Below are 16,352 nucleotides of genomic sequence, written 5' to 3' on the forward strand. Positions count from 1 at the left end.
CCAGCATGCGTGAGGCATACTGGATCTATGAGTTACAAACACTCTCCCCGAAAGGCCTTAATATAGATTTTGAGTTAGGAGCCTTTTTGTGACTTTATTTTCCTTTTTAGCATTTAACTGTTTTGGTCCTATACTGTACTGCCTTTGCACTAATGTTTTTGCCATCATTTACCATGCTATTACAGTATATGTATTGCACTTATGTGTCTTTATGTTTATTTATTGTGTTAGTTTATTGTTGTCTTTTGTTGATGTATTTTGCAAAGCTTATCAAATGTCAGTGATTTTTATTATGTGCCAAGTAGGTTTTGCTTTAAGACTGCCTTGATTGACAGGCCAATCAGAACGAAGGCGGGAGTATATATACCGGGCATCACTGACATCACTTTTATCCCCTGAAGAAGTGTGCGCATGCACACGAAACGCGTAGGGCTGTTTTGGACATTGAAGGACAAACAGGTTCTGTGCAGAGTGCTGCAGTTTGGTGTAGAGTGGCAGAGGAGTGAGGATAGCCGTTCCTTTCGGCTCCGTTGGAGGTTCCGCCCGTCTGCGACGCCACGTCCGGTGACGTCACTACCGGTCCCGGCAAACACAGGACCCGGGGAAGTAAATCGGAGATGTCACTTCCGGTTTCGGGAACCAGGACATACGGAGAATACACGGTGATCTAGACGCTCTGCAAACCCTCTGCACGTGGAGGATACATCTCACCAGTCCTGCTGGCTCTCATTGCTATTTACCTTCTGCCGTCCTGTGAGTTATACTCAGGTTTTACTCCACCGGACCGGCATTTCCTGTTACTGTTCAACTTTTATACATTATAGTTATATTAAAACTAATTTTTATTTTTAGCTTTGCCTTTGTGTTTGTTAGTCCTGTTTGTGTTGTTAGTAGGTCCTGTGAGTTAATGTCTGTATGAATTATCATAGCTGTGTTACACTAAATTTCTGTTTTTTCGTTTCATGTTCTACTCCCTATGAATGAAGTTCCATTCAGTCATCTCAAGATCGAGAGATTGCTGATCACTTTGGAACTTGAATTATTTCCACTGGAAATCCAGGACTCTACCTAATCGGACTTATTAGGCGTCGTTATCCCTCTTTGTTTTAAAGTATAAGTGTACTACAATAAATAAACTGTAAAAAAAAAAAATGTGTCCCGGTTTTTCATTTTCAAAATTTGGTCACCCTACTTATTATATATACTAGGCTTGCTAGCCTAGGTCAGGCAGACTCAGATGATCTGCTGCTAGTCTTCTACAGCCAGGCTCTGTCTGACAGCACCGTTCTCTTCACCCCCTCCCCAGCCGCCCACCACTGCCAACCCACCAGCCATTCCACTAGTTTGTATCAGATGTAGTATATGTAGCCATGCAGCTCCTGTCTACTAAATTTCCCTGCCCTAGTACTGTCAGTTCTAGTAAGTGCTGGCAGTGCTAGGGTTAAGTCTCTTGCACATGGGTCTGCATGTGAGATGACTAACCAGAGAGACACTAAGTAGCCAAGTGAAGGCGCCTGGCACTTGGAGTCACATGTAAGGGGGGTGGGCTGACTAGGCCTGTGATGTCAGCTAGGTCTGCCTAGATATTGGGGCAGAGGGATTAGCCCCTCTCCAGGTATAAAAGGTGAGGGCCCCTCCCTAGTGTGGTTCTGTTCTCTTCAGCTCTGAGTGAGTCCTGTTCCCGCCTTGCCCTTTAAGGGGTAAGAAAAGCCTAGACTAGCCAGGGGCCTCAAGCTCCCGGGGAACTGGTCATGTCCTGCCCAGGGAAGGGATGGTACCCATGGGCTGGGATACTGTGCAGGGAGGGAAGGTGTCCCTGAGCTAAGAAGAGGAGTAGATTACCTGGCTACACATTCAACTGGAGATACTGTTAAACTAGGAAGTTAGCCTCCTCCTCCACGCAAAATACCTCCGGCTCTGGAAGGGAGATAGCACCACCTTCAGGTATTTCCATTTCTAAAGCAAGTACAATCAGGCTGATTTGCATTGTAAACCGTGGAGTTTGTCACTTTTTTATAGAAACGGTTTCGAATGTGCGACTTGCAATAGAGAATACCATTTTTTCCACACATTTCATTCCGCAGCTTCTGTACATAGCAAAACATGCCATTTGGCAATGAGAATCTCGAAGCTACTAGAATAAACCCCATAGAGGAAAGTAGCCGTTAAAATAACAACAGTTACACAACACAACTTGTTAATCAATTTATTGTATTATAAATTATACTGTTGGCAACCTAGTGGTACAATTAGTAGTAGTTATACACTACTGTAGTATTTACTAATGGGGTGGGTTAGGGTGGTATTGCTGATGTGACTGTGGACACAAGAGGGTGCTATATTTCTAATAGTAAGAGACCGTTACTTAACAGTATTAACATTTCAAACTATAGTTACTAGTGAACTGTGGTATATACAGAGGTGCGTAAACTTTTCCGTCTGCGCCCCCCTGCCTGCTTATGTTTGCGCACACATAGAAGAAACATCTCCTCCTACCTCTATCTATAGAAGTATATATACCTATATCTAGCTACTATGTATATATGTATAAAAATGTGAGTGTCAGTATTTATATAGTGTGAGATATACTGCAGGGGTGCGTAAACTTCGTGCGTCGCGCCCCCCCTGCCTGCTCTCCCCCTGTGGTTCATGTGACGTCATGTAAGTGAGCCGTCCCCCCCCCAAAAAAAGTCTTGCATCCCCCCAGTTTGCGCACCGCTGAGATGGAGAACAAAATCACGTAAATAATATATGTCCCTCTCGCTGCTTTCGTTCCTATTGACATGACCTTGGAGGCTGCGATGGAATCCCCTCACTTCTGTGTATAAATATCCCCGTAATAATGCATATAATAAATAAACACACACAAGGTCTGGAGGTACAAAGGCTGCGGCTTTTATTAACATACATAATGCAACCCGATAAGTGCCAACCATGCCAGAGTGCCCAACCAACGGGTAAAGGCCGATGGTACTCAAACCACGGCCCTCAACTCTCGTCCGTCCCCCTGTCTCTCGTCCCCTTACCCCCTGTCTCTCGTCCCCTTACCCCCTGTCTTTTGTGTCCCCCACACTCTCCCCCATATGCTCCCTCTCCCACACACTTTCTCTCTTACACTCCCTCTCCCCCTCTCTCTTCTATACATTCACACACAGTTTCCCTCTCACTTACACAAACACACACACTCCCCCTTTCTCACACACGCACTCCCCCTCCCCCCACACACACACTCGCACTCCCCCTCCCCCCACACACACTCGCACTCCCCCTCCCCCACACACACTCCCCCTTTCTCACACACACACTCCCCCTCCCCCCACACACACTCGCACTCCCCCTCCCCCCACACACACTCTCCCTCCACACACACACACACCCTCCCCTCCTCCCCCTCACAAACACACACACACACTCCCCCTCTCAGACACACACACACTCCCCTCTCCCCTCACGCACACACTCTCTCACACACACACTCGCCCCCTCACACACCCTCTCTCCCCCCCCACACCCACACTCTATCCTCCTCCCCCCCCCACAAACACTCTCCCTCCTCCCCCCCCCCCACACACACACACTCTTCCCCCCCCCCCATCCCCACACACACACTCTTCCCCCCCCCCCCCCATCCCCACACACACACAGTGTCTTTAAGGGAGCCAGCTCAAGCACTGATTCTCCTCTGTCTCCTGTCAGCCGGAAGTTGACTACAGAAGCAAGAGCATTGAGCTGCTGCTGCGTGAGGGTGCAGCCAGGCCTGGGACAGCTGGGGGAGTTATCCAAGCTCTCCCCCTCCGGCGGCCGCGGAACCCCTGAGGGAGGCTCGCGGAACCCCCGTTGAAAATCACTGCCTTATATAGTGTATATACAGCCTACTAGACTCATTATATAGTATATAAACAGCCTGCTGGATTCTCATATTGTGTATATCCAGCCTGCTGGACTCCTTATATTGTGTATATACAGCCTGGTGGACTCATATTGTGTGTACATACAGCCTAAATGCTCCTTATATGGTGTGTATATACAGCCTGCCACACTCCTTATATTGTGTATATACAGCCTGACGGACTCCTTATATTGTGTATTTATACAGCCTAAAGACTCCTTATATAGTATATATACAGCCTACTGAACCCGTAATATTGTGTATATATACATTTTATCACGCTAAATACAAAAGTGCAGTATAGAGGAGAATTCGGGGACGCCCTCAAAATCCATCATACATTTCAATGACATGACAGCTTATCGTGGAGCACAGGATTTATATGATAATAGTACAGGAAAATAAAGACACTTACCAGACCTCCTACACAAGCCCCGATTGGTCCCTGCACACATTGCGCAGATGAAGAATAGTTAATTTGGGTTGATGTGTCTCCAGCAGGGAAGATGTTAACCTCGCCTCACAGATCTGTTCTTCTCCTGAGCTCTTGCTTCATACTCTGATTCCCCCATCCGAAAAAAAAAACAAAAAACAATTAGCATCTGAAAGAGAGGAGCGATGAAGGGAGAGAGCAAAGCCAGAGGAGAAGTTCTAAAAACCAGGGGGGAGAGCAAGAGAGGGACAGTGTCAGGAAACAGCTGAAAGGGAGGTGGGTACCCACCTCTCTGTGTGTTACAGGTACACACCTATCTGTGTGTTACATGTACACACCTCTCTGTGTGTTACATGTACACACCTCTCTGTGTTACAGGTACACACCTCTCTGTGTGTTACATGTACACACCTCTCTGTGTGTTACAGGTACACACCTCTCTGTGTGTTACAGTGTAAGGGATCTGGAACTCACACTTACATGGCTATAGAGGTTCCAGGCAAATCTCTCCCTGAACAGCAATTGGAATCGGCTGTTTCTGAACTCAGACTCCAGTTTAGCTTGATGCTGCTTTCTGTGCAGCTCTACCCCTATTGGCTGTTCATGCTATTTAGGGTCAGCCCTCCCCTAGGGTTGCCAGGTCCGGACAGCCCAGTATTTGGTTACGCTGTCCGGCAAAAAAATGAGAGATAATACCGGACATGTGTGTGTGCGGCATTACCTCTCTGTGCTTAGTAACCAATCACGGGCTGCTGCTGCTAGGGGGCTGGGCAGCTTCCTCCATCCTGATTGGCTGCATTACACAGCAGCAGCCAAGCCAATCAGGAGGAGGTGGCAGGAGCCTGGGGGGTGGGGCCAAAGAGCAGAAGAAAAGCATGGAGCAGAGAGGCGTGTGCGTTTTCCCCGGCTGTCCTCTGGGGTGATAATGGAGGAGGGGGGTGAGAGAGGATGAAGGGAGGGGGTTTGAAAGTGGATGAAGGGAGGGGGAATGAGAGTGGATGAAGGGAGGGGGGTGAGAGTGGATGAGGGGAGTGAGAGAGGATGAGAGGAGGGGAGTGAGAGGATAAGGAGAAAGAGAGGGGATGAGGAGTGGTGCAGTATTACTCGCCATGGGCCTGTATGACTGCAGGACAATTATTTATAAATTATCTGACCATTACATCATTTGTTCTAAATTTCACTGCAAGCATGCACCAATTTGCATTAAATTGCACTATTTCCTATTCTATTTCCTAAAAAAAAAAAATCCTCGGAAGGGCGCTCCCTCCCAAGAAAGACCCCTCCCCAGATTTTTTACGAAACAGAATATAAATTGGTGAATACTTGGAGGGAAATTTAGAAAAAATTACGTAACACTCAGGTCATCTAGAAATAACATTCTTCCTCATCAACGATTCTCGAGCATAATTCTGAAATCCTTTCTTTCCTGTATCTATGCTTGTCACAAGCACCTCTGCTTGGCCTTCATGTGCTGAAGCCTCTATGCTGAAGCTTCGTGTTTCTGAAAGCCTCCTCCATCCGGGGGCCCTTCCTGTGCTGAAGCTTCCTGTGCAGACGCCCCTGTGCTGAAGCTGCCCAGTTCCCTGTTCCAGAAGCCTCCCATGGTGAAGCGCCTGCGCTGGATCCCCCGCCCTGTAACTGCTCTGTGACGGAGGCTGTCCCTTGTACTGAAGCTACTTCGCTGAAGGCTTCCCTGATGCCGACCCCAGCCTGTGACCTCGACCATCGCTCCTGTGCTGCCTGCCTTGAGCCCAGCCTGGATATCGTTAATTTTGCTTTCTCCAACCCCGACCCAGCTACCCACGACGACGGAATCCACAATCTGGACCCGGCTTAGCATTCTCAGGTCGATGTTTCTCTATCCCCACCTCAGACCCCCGGGGTCCGGTCCTGGTTTGTGGTGAGCACATCCGTTACATACAGGTACACACTTCCCTGTGTGTTACAGGTACACACTTCCCTGTGTGTTACAGGTACACACCTCCGTGTGTGTTCCAGGTACCTCTCCCCTACCTGTCAGAGCGTTACCCAAAAAAGGGTATTTTCAGTAAAGGTACCTCATATGACGGGTGCTCTAGTTAAGAAACCTGACCCGTATCACTAATAGTGATAGGTAGCAGGGTTCTCCATGTTGGGAGTAACCAGGGTCACTACTGTTTAAAAGAACATGTATGCTCTACATTTGTCTGTGTGATATCAACTGTACCAAATGTTGTTGATAATGCTGTTGTGATTATTTCAGGTAGCAGCTGATGGATGGTACACCAAATTTGGGTCCAAGTGGGGACATTGGATTTCCACCAGAGGGGAGAGTGTAATCATGCCTGGTTTTGGCTACGAGTCTGCCCTCCCTGACATGCAAGCCCTGGTAACAGTGCAGGCAGTGTCACGACCAATGATCACGTATTTCCCTGCCACCTCCTCTTGATTGGCTGCATTACACAGCAGCAGCCAATCAGGATGGACAAAACTGCCTAGCCCCCTAGCAGCAGCAGCCTTGCTCTATCCCTTCTCAGGGGCAATCCCACGATTGGTTACTAAGTCCAGAGAGGTAATACCGGCACATACATGCTCTCCCACCCCCTCCCCCCGCACACATACGTGTGTGTGTGTGTGTGTATATATATATAGGTGTATGTGTGTGTGTGTGTATATATAGGTGTGTGTGTGTGTGTGTGTGTGTGTGTGTGTGTGTGTGTGTGTGTGTGTGTGTGTGTGTGTGTGTGTGTGTGTGTAGGGAGGGGGGGGGAGGAGACGAAGGGAGGGGGGAGGAGAGGGATGGGGGAATGAGAGGAGATGAAGGGAGGGGGGAGGATGAGAGAAGATGAAGGGAGGGGGGATGAGAGGAGATGAAGGGAGGGGGGATGAGAGGAGATGAAGGGAGGGGGAATGAGAGGAGATGAAGGGAGGGGGGATGAGAGGAGATGAAGGGAGGGGGGATGAGAGGAGATGAAGGGAGGGGGAATGAGAGGAGATGAAGGGAGGGGGAATGAGAGGAGATGAAAGGAGGGGGGATGAGAGGAGATGAAGGGAGGGGGAATGAGAGGAGATGAAGGGAGGGGGGATGAGAGGAGATGAAGGGAGGGGGGATGAGAGGAGATGAAGGGAGGGGGAATGAGAGGAGATGAAGGGAGGGGGAATGAGAGGAGATGAAGGGAGGGGGGATGAGAGGAGATGAAGGGAGGGGGAATGAGAGGAGACGAAGGGGGGGGAATGAGAGGAGATGAAGGGAGGGGGGAATGAGAGGAGATGAAGGGGGGGAGGATGAGATGAAGGGGGGGATGAGAAGAGATGAAGGGAGGGGGGAGGATGAGAGGAGATGAGGGGAGAGAGGGGATGAAGGGAGGATAAGGGGAGAGAGGGGGATGAGGAGGGGTGCAATATTGCGCGCCATGGGCCTGTATGACTACAGGACAGTTATTTATAAATGATCTGACTATTACGGAATTTGTTCTAAATTTCACTGCAAGCAGGCACCAATTTGCATCAAATTGCACTATTTCATCTTCTATTTCCTAAAAAAAATCCTCGGAAGGGCGCTCCCTCCCAAGACCTCTCCCTAGATTTTTTACGAAACAGAATATAAAATGGTGCAAATTGGTGAATACTTGGGAGTGAAATTTGGAAACAATTTATAAATAACATTCTTCCTCACCAACGATTCTCCATTTTGTCCAGTATTTTTGGACAAGCAACCCGGCAACCCTAGCTCTGCGTGTTACACATACACACTGCTCTGCGTGTTACACATACACACTGCTCTGCATGTTAGATACACACTTCTCTGCATGTTACAGTTACACACCGCTCTGCATGTTACAGATACACATTGCTCTGCGTGTTACACATACACACTGCTCTGCATGTTAGATACACACTTCTCTGCATGTTACAGTTACACACCGCTCTGCATGTTACAGATACACATTGCTCTGCATGTTACAGAAACACATTGCTCTGCGTGTTACACATACACACTGCTCTGCATGTTACAGATACACACTTCTCTGCATGTTACAGATACACACTTCTCTGCATGTTACAGTTACACACCGCTCTGCATGTTACAGATACACATTGCTCTGCATGTTACAGATACACATTGCTCTGCATGTTACAGATACATTGCTCTGCATGTTACAGATACACATTGCTCAGCATGTTACAGAAACACACTGCTCAGCATATTACAGATACACACCGCTCTGCATGTTGCAGATACACACCACTCTGTGTTACAGAAACACACTGCTGTGCGTGTTACATACCCACTACACACTGCTCTGCGTGCTACAGACATACCTTTCTGTGTGTGTTAGGAGGTCAGTACTCACAATGTGCTTGTCACATGGTATCCAGTTGTCCCCTCGTGTTTCTCGGGTCTCTGCAGCTGTCTGTCAGACTATGACGTACAGGCAGCACTGAGCTAATGTGTACAAGCCTGGGACCAGCAGCTCACCAGGCAGATTCAGGGTTGTGTAACAAAGTGTTACAGAAACATTCTGAAATATATTCAGTGGCAAATACACTCATGTCCATAAAGTTTTTTGGTTTGTGTTAAAATAATTGGGTGAGATACTCCCCATATATTTATAGTTTAGTGATCCAGAGAAAGCAAATGAAAAAAAAACTGAACTGAAACATTTGACTAAATACGTTCCACAATGGGAAATGCCTTTCCATCAGAAACTTGCTAATGAGAATCAGATTTCCTCTTAGACCATCGTTCTTCCTTTGTGTAACTTACACTGCTAAAAAAAAAAAAAAAAAAATGATGCTTGGCCAATTTACGATCCCAGAACAGAGAGTCGTCATCAATTGTATTCAAGCGTAAACATCCTAATAATGTAAGGCCGCGCTAGCACTGAGCGTGCTGACCGTGCGGTGCTTGCCGAGGTTAGTTTCGGCAAGTGGAACTGTCCCTGTTCACGCGGTGTGCGCGTGGGCACGGACGCTCACCCACGCTTGGCGCTTGCGTAAACAAAAGAAAGACACTTTCAACCGCGCTCAACTTACCCACAATGCCCCAACCCCCCCCCCCCCCCCCCAGCCCCGCGCGCATGCGAAATAGCCAGGACACCTGGCGCTCGTGCTTGTACAACCGTTATTCAGCAATAACACGTCATTGTGTCCCATCCCCCGCCCCCCCCGACCCGATCTCACCGAACACTGGCTCCTCCCGAAATAACCAAACCAGATGAGGAAGCTCCCTCTCCCTCAGTTGCTTATAATAGGCCCATCTTCTAACAGCCACACTCTCATATAGCTTTCTCCCCCAACATTTCTGCCACCTCCAGGGCTATTTAAAGACCTTCAATTAGACCCCGTGCCTCCAGCTCCTTAGTAACCTTTTCCACTGCGTCCTGCAACGTCACATCAAAGAAATTCATCCCCAGCTCAGATAGATGAACCCTATCCAAGCAATACAAACCCACAATCTGTGGCCAACCTCTTGACCTATCAATGACAAACTTTGGAATTGTCTTATTTATCTTCGTCCTGCTCCACTCAATCGTTTTTTATATCCCAAACATCCCTTCAAGCTTGTCTGAAAACAATTTCAGACCAAACCAACCGTAGCCCCTTGAAATGGACCTGCAACTGTGCAAGACCCCAAATAGTATGCATTAAATCAAATGACTGAACCGCAACCACATCGGTGTCCCCATGATCCCACACAGTTAACCCATTAGGGCTGTTAACCCCTTATACTAGCTAGTAGACCCAAATAGGGGGGGGGGGGGGCTCTACATTTAAACCCAGATTTCTTCCATAAGGGCGAATCTCAGCCGGTTTCGCAGCCCAAAGCACACATGAATCGCCCCATATCAATATGTCCGCAGCTGGCACACCAAAAATAAACATAACATATTAACACTGGCAACAACAACCCCTGCTTCAAACTCAGTGCCAGTCAGCGTCTTTACTCACTGAGCCGCTCCTGCAAGAGCCTTTACAAAAAGACCTTGAACTTTTAATATATACCGATTTTTTTAATATGAACCGTAACAGTTTTGGGGAGACAAAATCGATACATTTCAGCTGGTTTGCGATCTTCAGTGACATTTGTGCACATCTCCAGTTTGTGGGTAGCGTGCTCATAGTTACTTCTCAATGAGTAACATTACATTTGCCTACACCTGCCCGCATGTCTGGTTTATCCTGTAGAGAAATGATATCTGCCTCACATCATTTTGTGTAATTAGCAAAGACGGAGAATGTATTCTCTGTGACGCCTCAAGGTCATTAATAAACAAAGTCATAAAGCATTGGGGAGAGCAACATGCAGCTTCTTTATTATTGCTCACATGTAATATCTTGTGCTGTAATCTTGTGCTGTAATCTTGCAGGATGTTACGTGGACATGTGAAAAAATGTCTGCAAAACTTTCAAGGGGGGAGCACTTTTATTAAAAATGATGATAGTTGTGGGTTATGTCAAATGTAATGCTGAGAGTTTAATGCAAAAAGGTTTTAATAAACAGTGTTGAAGGTGCACTCTGTATAGTAATAATGAGTATCCATTTACTTCCACCCCTCTGATAATGAGCACGCTGCACTGTATGATGATGATGATGATGAGTATCTCTATACACTGATAATGAATACATTGTGCAGTATAATGATGCTGAGTATCTCTATACACTGATGGTGAAAATGCTGCGCTGTATAATGATGGTGAGTAACTATACACTGGTAATGAACACGTTTCCCTCCCCTCACATCACCACACATGTGTCCCATCCCCCCTTCCCCCATCACGTGGGAAGCAAAGAGGAGCCTTTGTTGTTCTCTTGGGAAGGAAAAGTTTGAGAGAAGATGCCCTGAACCCAAACCCCCCCTCCCCCTCTCCATCGACTGGGCACAAAGCGTCCTCAGAGCTCTTTATATTTAGCTGAGTGTCTGATAACTAGGATTCCTGATTCAAGTAGGCCAGTTAAAGGGCCAGAGCCTCCGAAAACTATTCTACTGGCTCCTTGCTTCGGGCTCAGATGTACAAACTGATGAGTACAGGGGAAGGACAATGCTTGTGAAGGGAGGAAGTTAAAGTTGGATTTGATTTGGCATGAAAGTCATAGCAGAGATCTCCCAAAAACACAAAATGGTTTCATCACTCCCAGATGATTCCCAGCAGAGACGAGACGTGTGAGGTCTGGGGAAGTCCCGGTACAGTATATAATATTGTATAATATAATGTAAAATCCTGTATACAGCACATCTAGTGGAGGTAAGGTGGAAATAAGACAACCCGCTCGTGTCTCGTCAGTGACATGTCTCCTTGTAAGAGGAGAGGGGTCAGAGCAGTGATGCATTAAGGGGGAAGGGGGTGGGGCAGTCTACTGGGGTCCAAGCCTAGGGGGGCATATGTGATCAGGTTTGTGACAATGTTACAGGTGGAGCACAGGTATCTCCACATGAAATCACAACATAGAGAGCCCAAGAGCTGATTAAGTGGAGGGGTCCCCTTTACTTAGGTTAGGTTAAGTGACGGTTAATGTGGGTTGGTGTTAAGGCAGGAAGTGAGGTACACTTTGGGGGGAGGTTTTAAACAGTTGGGGTCATCATGGTTCAGCCTCTTCTTCTTGGACAGGTCAATGAGTGAAGTCCCACCTTCCCATTGTTTGTTTTCCGTTGATTGGCTCTTTGTACAAATTTGATGGATGGTGAATGGGGGAAGAAGTGGAGGGAAGGGGATGTATTTTTAAATGGTATAATATATTTTCGTGTGATATATATGTTTATACTGTGGGAACGTAATGAACTGTTTTTCTTTCATTGCAGCGGGCTGAGATGGTGTTCAGTTGAGTGTTGGGACCTTGCCGGTGTGGTTCTATTGGTGGAGGTCGGTAGACCTCTTGAGGTGTAGTTGTGGGGGGAGATGGTGTCATGATATGGCTAATGTGGCAACTATGGGAGTGCTCTCCCAGCAATATAATGTCAGTTTGTAGTGTCATCGGGGTTGTGGTGGCGATTTAGGGTTTGAGCCACAGTTATCCCATAGGCTGTATGTTGCATTGTTTTGAGCAAAGGAGCCGGGTTGTGTTAGGTTATTTCTTAACCGTGGTTGTATGGTTATGTTTGTTAATAAAAGGAGTGACACATTTCATTCCAATAACCATGTCGTTAGTATGTTTATTTAAGTTGGGGAATGAAGGACCAGAATCGAAGCTTGGGTAAATTAAGCTGTTTTCCCTCACCTCCACACACCCTTTAGTTACCTTTTTCATTCCTGTTGCTGAATCTGCCCTCCCTGGGAGGCTGCTCCATGTGCTTACTGCTCTCTCAGTGGGCACTTTCCCCTTCTGTGTGATATCTGTTATGAAATGAGGGGTTTCACTTCCTAAATATACGTCAGACTGCTCTGGGCCTCTCGCAGGAGCCGATTCCTATAGAAATATTCTGCATGATACTGGTGGGTGTAAGCACTGGGCAGAAAAGTGCTGAGCTTTGTATACTCAGCATTACTAATATTTCATTGTGTTCAGAGCAGATTTCCCAGAAAAAAAAATTAATAACTGATAAATTACCCCCACCAGGTGCCGAAGCGTTGCTCTCAGTGATTACACATGAAATATGTTAGTATGTGAGCAAGTGTGAAACAATGTGCAATTGTGCACCTCCCTGGGAGCAAGAATTCACAGGGACAGGCTTGGGACCGTGAACTATCCCATTTAATACCTGCATGTCTGTACACTGCCCTATAACTTCCAGAATGTAATATAACTGCTCCCTGTTACTCCTCCTATTGCTCTATATAACTCCAGATCCACACTGCTCTGCATGGTACAAATACGCACTGCTCTGCATTTTACAGATACACACTGCTCTGCGTGTTACAGATACACACTGCTCTGTGTGTTACAGATATGCACTGCTCTGCATGTTACAGATACACACTGCTCTGCGTGTTACAGATATGCACTGGTCTGCGTCTTACAGATACACACTGCTCTGCATGTTACAGATACACACTGCTCTGCGTGTTACAGATACACACTGCTCTGCATGTCATGTACACTGGACCATCCCTCATTCTCTCAGTCCTGAGTCTGTGTATCTCCCATTTTGGGAGTGTTTCTTTACAGCTACGCAGCACATTTATTGCACTTTAATTTCATGGAGGGGAACGGGGACAGTGTTACTAGTGAAGGGATTTATCTGGCAGCTCAGAGTTCATATCAGAGTTTGATATCAAAAGCCAAATTACACACAAGGACAATATTAAGCAACAAAACACACATCAGTAATTCAAGGGCAGTGCCCATCAGTAAACATTGGAGAGAGGAGGAGGGGACAGAGGGAGGTGGAAGAGAGATGGAAAGGAGGGAGAGAAGAGGAGAGATGAGAGGAAAGGGAGGAGACAGCAAAAAGCAAGGGAGAGGGTATTGATGGGAAGGGGAGAGAGGAGAGTAGGGGGAAGGATAGAAGGCGACCAAAGAGAGAAGGGGAACATAGAGGGGAGTGAGGAGCAAAGAGGAATATAGAGAAGAGGAAGTGCTCTGTGTATATAATGTGCACTGCATGTAGATCATACATCCCATGTGTGATATAGATCATACAGTACAACCCGTGTGATATAGATCATACATCCTGTGTGACATAGATGATACATTCTGTGTGTTATAGAGCATACATTTCATGCAGTGTAGATCATAGATTCCATGTGATATACATCATACATCCCATGTGATATAGATCATACATCCTGTGTGCTATAGTTAATACATTCTGTGTGAAAAACATCATACTTCCCATGTGATATAGATCATACATCCGGCGTGGTATGGATCATATCATACATCCTGCATAGTATAGAACATACATCCCATAAATATAGATCATACATCCCATGTCATATAGATCATGCATCCCACATAATATAGATCAGAAGCGCAAACTGGGCGGCGCAGGATTTTTTGAGGGGGGCGCGGCGGTAGCAGAGGCCCCGTGCTCTTCCCAGAGGCATTTAAGTTAAAAATGCCGGAGGATTGGGCGAGGCCTCTGCAACCTGAACTTACTGGGATTCAGTAGGCTTCTGGACGAGTCGCCATGGCAACGCGACGTCAGAAGACACTGCGGGGTCATGTGCCGTGCGCGTCGCCGTGGTAACACGTGTCAAATGCTGCTGCAGGGTCACGTGATGTGATGTCACATGACCCGCGGCGTCATTTGATGCCGGGTCACAGGAAAGGAGGGGCACGAGCGCTGTGGCTGGCACAAAGGTGGGGCGCAGCTCAGAAACTTTGCGCACCCCTGATATAGATCATACATCCCATGTCATATAGATCATACATCCCACATTATATAGATCATACATCCCATGTCATATAGATCATACATCCCATGTCATATAGATCATACATCCCACATTATATAGATCATACATCCCATGTCATATAGATCATACATCCCATGTCATATAGATCATGCATCCCATGTGATGTTGATCATACATCGGCATGATGTGGTAACACCTGTCCTTTTCCATTGTCATTCTGGTACAGTATATCATTTTGTTGGTGGGGGCTCAGGATTGAGCATGTGACCACCTCTAAGGCATGTAACACGCAACACACGCCTGCTAATGCCCAGGTCCTGTCAGCAGGTACAATGTCCAACTGGTCACATGAATTCCTGTGTCAACACCATTGGCAAGAGGTGCAGGTTCTGGGAATGCCATCAATGAGGCAAGATTTGCACAGAGACAGGAGGACAAACATAGAAGCCCAGATCCACAAACCGGCACCAAGTTTTAGCACAACTTCACCTCCAAGCACCGTTTGTGGCTTTTATTACCCTCACTGAGTCACTCACAGTGTGTGTCATGCGCCAGGAGACCCACTAATGTCACCTCATGTACATGGGAGAGACCCGCGACATTGTCTGCGAGTAGTTTGACCGTTACAGGTCACAGAGTGGCTGCCCTTGGTTTTTTCCAGGTCTCCTCTCATGTTTTCATTATCAGACATGTCACCTGTCACTGATTTCTAGTCTGTGTCACTGATCGTTGGAATCAGGCTCTCAGAAGACAGAACTTATTTATTACAAAATATTGTTTGTGCATATCTTTAACTTTCTCTGGTTTAATCTAAGGACTGAGCACAGCTCTCTGTGTATCATGTGCTCTATGTGTATACTGTGTTCCGTTTGTGTATGTGCTCTGCGTGTATATGTGCTCTGTGTGTGTGTGCGCATGTGCTCTGTGCGTGTATATCCAGTATATGTTAATTATCTATATGTATACTGTATGTGTATATGTGAATTATATCTATATGTATACTGTATGTGCACTGTGTGTATGTCATTGTGTGTACATGTTCTTTGTGTTTATATGTGCACTGTGTGTACATGTGCAGTGTATACATGTGCACTGTGTGTATTAGATATGCATGAATTTGCCGATATTTGTTTCGTGGGCGTTTCAAACTTTTTGGCATCAAAAGTTCTAGCAAAACTGACAAACGTGTCCCCAGTGTGTTATTTTGTTTATTTAAATGGCTATATCCCTCCCGAGGCATTAATAAGAAAAAAGTGTGCTTTGTTGGAAGTCTGTCTGTATGCGACCTGCAGCTCCTCCACCTGTTGCTCCTCCACTTGTCAATCCTTCCTCTATTGCTCCACCTATTGCTCCTTGACCTGTTGCTCCTCCACTTTTTCGCTCCCCACCTGCCGCTCCTCCACCTGTTGCTGCTCCACCTGTCACTCCATCTGCAACTTCTCCACCTGTCCCTCCTCAACCTGAAGCTCCTCCACTTATTGCTCCTCCACATATGGCTCTTCAGCTTCTGCACCTGCAGCTCCTCCACCTGCCGCTCCTCCAGCTTTCACTCCTCCACCTGTCGCTCCTCAATCTATCAATCCTCCATTTGTCTCTCCACCTGCTGCTCCTCCACTTATCAGTGTTGTTTTTGAACTATCACATCATGGCACGCAGAGTGACTCTTTTGTGGTCTACTGTGTCCTATGTGATGCAGCGGTGTGAAGGGCAGGAGCGCATATCACCTGTGGGTTACTGCACAGCAACATAATC

The 16,352-nt window shown here is 46.8% G+C and overlaps 1 protein-coding gene across 9 annotated transcripts in view; it reads right to left on the minus strand.

The window, feature by feature from the left end:
* ST6GAL1 (ST6 beta-galactoside alpha-2,6-sialyltransferase 1) overlaps positions 1 to 12,632 on the minus strand; it is a 35,558-nt gene extending 22,926 nt beyond the window's left edge. For 3 of the 9 annotated variants that reach the window (XR_012788008.1, XM_075570352.1, XM_075570358.1), the window contains exons 1-2: positions 4,803 to 4,997; positions 4,305 to 4,448 (exon numbers count right to left, since the gene is read on the minus strand). The gene's annotated coding sequence lies outside the window, so the exon portion shown is untranslated. The other 6 variants (XM_075570354.1, XM_075570355.1, XM_075570353.1 and 3 more) reach the window with 6 other exon arrangements.
* Positions 12,633 to 16,352: the final 3,720 nt, after the last annotated feature.

The sequence above is a fragment of the Ascaphus truei genome, chromosome 14 (assembly GCF_040206685.1).
Source record: "Ascaphus truei isolate aAscTru1 chromosome 14, aAscTru1.hap1, whole genome shotgun sequence".
Taxonomy (NCBI): Eukaryota; Metazoa; Chordata; class Amphibia; order Anura; family Ascaphidae; genus Ascaphus; species Ascaphus truei.